The following is a 5,138-nucleotide window of genomic DNA, read 5'->3' as shown; positions in this document are numbered from 1 at the left end:
AGAAGGATTAAATCTAGATATAGCACCTATCTGAGCAAACTGTCCCACTGTGGATATGGTTTCCTCTTTTGTCAATGAGTGGTGATGAAACTAAGGAAGTAGAAATTACTAAGGAAGTTTTTTTTCTATAGAATAGGTAACAGTCTCTTGGAGTCTTTTTTAAGGACATTTGAAAGCCATATGACTTTATTTATGCAGAAGTTTCCCTTTAATAAGTCATTCTACTGCCAGATAATTTCCCTCATAAAACACCTGTTCACTTCTTGAACCAAATTTGCTTCTCTGGCCTTATCGACAGAGTACAAACTCAGTCCTGTGCCACGCAGCAATCACTGGAAGAACTGAGTGGAGATGGTGAAGCTCTTGGCAAACTTTATAGTGAAAAAGATCCTAATGATAAAGATGAGAGTTTTCTTCAGAAAAAATCAGGTAAAAAATAGCAGCTCTCTTTCCTCAGGAGCTTTCAGCTTATTATTACAGCACAGTAATAGCAATCGAATAAGTTTGTTGTTAAGAAATGCTCTTGTTCAGTCTGGCTGTGATTTCAATAAAGAAGGAAAGATGAAGATTGGGGAGAGGGCACATTACGAGATGAGGACGAGTGGACATTTGTTCAATATCTTATAAAGGCCCTTGGAAAGTGTGAGGTGAGAAAACAGATAGTATCCCATAACCTTGCACAGAGTAGTGTCCATGGTGTAGAAGAGGGGAATCCACCTATTCCTGAGCCAGGGGAGGCTCTTTCACCTCTGATTGAGGGCATTGACCCAAGACGGTGGCTGGTAAAGTCCTCTGCAGAGTCTGGGAGATGAAATGGTGCATGGGAATACAGCAGTGCAAGACAAAGCAGCTCTCTGCTGGAACGGGGCTAAGCTGAGGTGGCAGAATTCCTGCTAAAAACATCACAGAGTATTAGAAAAATATCATTTTACCACATTCAACAAATCAGAAACAATACCAGGAAGACAGTTACATCCATGTCTATGTCCACCTTTAATACTAAGACTTCAAGCCCCAGAGTCACTTCTGGCAGCTGCTCTGCAGAAGGTAATATAACCAGAAAAAAAGCAGCAGCTTCATAATTTAGAAATACACAGACCCTGGGACCGGGTCTGCCGATCGGGTCATCCAGCTGAGAATCAACAGGCTACTGTTGCTTTGTTTCTAACCACTTCCTGACTGTAGTTTAGCTATTTAGTCTTTCGCCACCTGGTTTGTATTTGATTTACGAAAATAAAAATAAACAAACTCACCGAAGGAACAACAATAATATTGCACAGTATGCAGTTTGTAACCAAAAAGGCTGGGAGTTGAGGCAATACATCCTCTGGTACCTAAGCCACAGGTCAGATTGGTTGCCAGCTAAGCCAATATTTCTGGTTTGAAGCATTTTCTGAATTCTCTCAAACAATAAGAAGGATTTGTTCCATCACTGAAATAGAAAACTAAATTAAAGAACGGCTGTGTAAATAAAGTGGAAGTTCATTCAAAACCAGTGACCCAAAGGCCAGTTATTTGTGGAATATAAAGAAACTTAACCTGGGAAGAGGTCTTAAAGTCCAAAGCTATATTTCTGCTGCTTCCTTCCTCAACAAGATATACACAAGCATAAAATTGCCCTGAAATATGAAATTTAAAGAATGATGTTTTGAGATATTTTGCTGAGAAGTTTTATATTATTTTAACTTTAAAAGGTAAAAGCTAAATTAAAAACTACAATTCCTATTTTCCTATTAAATACACACTTAATATGTATATTAGTAAATATTAGCATATATACTTAGGTAAATATAAATATGTATATGAGTAAATATAAGCATATATTGTATACATTTGTATATAGTATTGGAAATATTCTGTAAATAAACTAACCTATCCATTTTAACATTTTACAGTTATCTTAAAATTGTGATTTATTCACTTTTAATTAACTTCATGATCAGTTCCTCCTATGCAACTAATCTTCAGGTTTTAAGTGGAATCTATGTTTCCATATACCTACTTAAAGTTGATGACATAGCATGTTTGTTCAAAATGCCCAACAACGAAGCCTGAATAAGATTTCAAAATCAGTGTAGAACCTGAATTGTCAAATGAATTCAGAGACACCCAAAGCTCACTGAACTTTGATTATGTTCCTTAGTACTCTTTTAGCATGGTGATGGGTATAATACAGAAAAAACAAAAAGAATCAAATAGGAATGTACCTTATATCTCTAGAAAATATATAGCAAGCAGATTTCATTCACCTGGCAAGCTCTTCAGTTAATGCTCCGTGCTGGCAGTAGGGCATGGTAGAGGGGGGATATATTTTCCTGTGCCTCAAAACAGCTTCACCTCCACCTCTGCATCTACCCGTTCCAATTCCCAGTGAGCCAAACTGCACACAAAATCTATTCTGTGGCAATGACTGCACTTATTCTCATGCTGAATAGCAGGAAGATTTTAAAAAGCATATGCCGATTTGCAATAATACATGTTCATTTGTTGTCAGGTGCCAAGTAACTGATCCAGAAAACAACTTACATCTATACTTAGAGTTTAGCATACGGATATTTCCATTGACTGCAGTGACAATCCTCAAGAGTTTAAAGTTAAGCGTGATCCAACTTTTTTGAATAAGTCAATTTCAGCTTCTCATATCCATATGTGCCTTAGGCTTGTACCTAAAATATAAACAACTCTTTGGCTTAAAGAAGAACCCTTTTTTAAAATACCTTAAAAGTATAGGAATGGCATTCTAGTTGGACCAAAGACTACTTAGATCCCACAGGCACTTTCAGAGCGTGGCCTGAAGTGAATACTTAAGTAGCGTGTGAAGTAGAAGGCAAACTATAAAGCTATATCCACCTTGTAGCATTCTGCAGCTGTTGGGTTTCCCAAGGTAGTGATGATTTTTGCATCTTTGTAGTTAAGTTGGTTCCAACTGACTTTTCTTTCATAAACTTATCTAATCATTTAACCCATTTGTCTTGTCCTGGGCTTCCATAACATCCTATGGCAAGGTATTCTACCATTTATGCACTGTGTAGAAGAGTAACCCCTTTACTTGCTTGAAGCCCACTGCCTGATATTTCACTTGCTAATTTAGTATTTTGAGAATCACTGAACCATCCCTACTGACCTTCTCCATGGTATTCAGTTTTTCTGTTACAGAAAGGACTCACCTCTCTTCCACTCTAGAAAATCCTACCATGTAGCATTCTGTCTGTAGCTTCAATTTTGCCTTTTGCATCTGTATCCTCCCTCTTTTTTGTCATTGTTATCCACGATCGGCATCACCTCTCCCTTTTCGAAAGATCTTCTAATTCTCTAAATAAGGCTGTTACCTCTACGTATATTCTTTCACCCGAGGTAGGAAGTTGTCCCTTCTTGGTCAAGGGGTCACAGCGATAGAGGAACCTTTTTTTTAATCTTCCCCTCTCTCTCTCCAAAACAAGGCCTCTGTTCCTAAAACACTTCCAGACACGTACTCCTTCCCCATCCCCAGAAGTCCTGTAAGGACAGTAACTGTTCACAAAAGGCCTCACTGTTCAAGCAGGTGAGAGACACTCAACACCAATGTCGCTAGTCTGCTCTCTTGCACCCGTCCAGACCTGCCTCCACCGTCACTCCTCAGGTGCCAAGTTCCTGCCAGCAGAATCTTCTCATTTGCCACTGTCACAAGTACAAACAGCGCCCACAAATTCAAATAGGATTCCTAAGGGATCCTTATCCTCAGACTGTCACAGAAGCTATTTGAGTAATCCCGTAACTGACAGGGCTCATCTCCATTTCCCCCACACATTTCCCTCTCATAGAGATGAACAGACTAGTTTTAGCTGTGGGAAGCTGCTGGCGTGAAAGGAAGCTCTGGCTGAGCTCGTAATGGAAACCACCTGCCCCGTGGTTATGTTCTGCAGAACAGAATTTCTCATTATATTCCCTCTACAGTACTAACTTAAAAGACAAGAGATTTTCAATGTCATGTTAAAAAAAGAGAAGGTGATTTAAAAGGATAAATGGCCATGAAGAAGGTAGAAGATTAAATACAGCAATCTCTCCTTTTGGTTGGCACACCCAACTTGGCACCTTAGTGAATTAGTAAAATAACAAACACGACACAAAATACAATGGCAAAGACATCAGTAGAAAGTTAGAGGTATTACAGCCATGTCTTTTCATATCAATATTATGTCATCATTTCAGACAGTGATAAAGAAATTCCTTCTGCTTTCAATAACCAACATGTTGCTGACCTATGGATGCTTCAGTTCAGATTCGCAAGCACTGATCTCCACTGGCACGAATTGCTTTCCTCTTCTCCACTCCAGCTATGCTTTCTAACATGGGTGAAAGTCATGGAGCATGCTGAAAATTAAAATTCCATAAACTGCTGCTCTTCAAAGGAAAACACTTGCAAACAGGCATGCTCACATTCTCCAGCCCTCAGAAAATAAGAACCAAAAAATGCTTTGTTGCGGTACCAAGGCTTTGGTAAAAATTGATTCAAATACCAAATATATTAGCTCAGCTTTGAATACAAAAGCTAAGTAAGCTGTCAGAAACTGCAGCCCATCCTTTCTTGGCACCGTGACATAATTTGAGAAGGTAACAGTACCTTGCAATGTGATCCTACCAGGTCTTACAAATTCAGCTGCGATAGACAGGGATAGTTACTCACACGGCAAACTTCCAATGCTGCCAGTCCACAACTGTTTACAGAGTAGATGATATTCCCCACTCCTTGAATCAGTATCAGACTATCAAGACATGAAAGTAACAGAGACTGTGTTCATTAGTGGTGGTAACTCAGTTCAGCATCACAGCACTGTCAAACTAAACCATGGTTAACCAAGGATCATTTAGAGGAGGACCCAAGAGCAAGTTCCTAACCCCTTGCAGTCATCAAAAAATATGCTGGAATTTAACACACAGTTACAAAGGAAAAGGAACAGAAATAAACTCTGAATGCTGCCTAACGAGATTCACCCTGCATTCCCAGTGGGATGCAGCAGTCCCTCTCTCTCCTGAGCTGGTGTGCAGAGTTGCTATATACTATTAAATGCCTACCACATTCCACCCCAGCGGTGGCTCCATTTCAGTGCTGGGTGAAGTGATCCTTATTTAAACATTACTTAGCTCATAGGAGTGCTGTG

The 5,138-nt window shown here is 39.4% G+C and overlaps 1 long non-coding RNA gene across 1 annotated transcript; it reads right to left on the bottom strand.

Moving 5' to 3' along the window:
* Positions 1 to 276: 276 nt before the first annotated feature.
* On the bottom strand, positions 277 to 1,610 carry LOC112958490. The gene is made up of 3 exons (XR_003251430.1): positions 1,540 to 1,610; positions 1,254 to 1,432; positions 277 to 893 (listed from the first exon to the last, which is right to left on the bottom strand). It is a non-coding gene; the product is annotated as an uncharacterized LOC112958490 (long non-coding RNA).
* Between the last annotated feature and the right edge of the window lie 3,528 nt (positions 1,611 to 5,138).

The sequence above is a fragment of the Nothoprocta perdicaria genome, unplaced genomic scaffold, assembly GCF_003342845.1.
Source record: "Nothoprocta perdicaria isolate Ctin4 unplaced genomic scaffold, notPer1 scaffold_87, whole genome shotgun sequence".
In the NCBI taxonomy this organism is placed as follows: Eukaryota; Metazoa; Chordata; class Aves; order Tinamiformes; family Tinamidae; genus Nothoprocta; species Nothoprocta perdicaria.
Note: the sequence above shows the minus strand (reverse complement) of the source record. Positions and strands in the feature narration are given on the sequence as shown.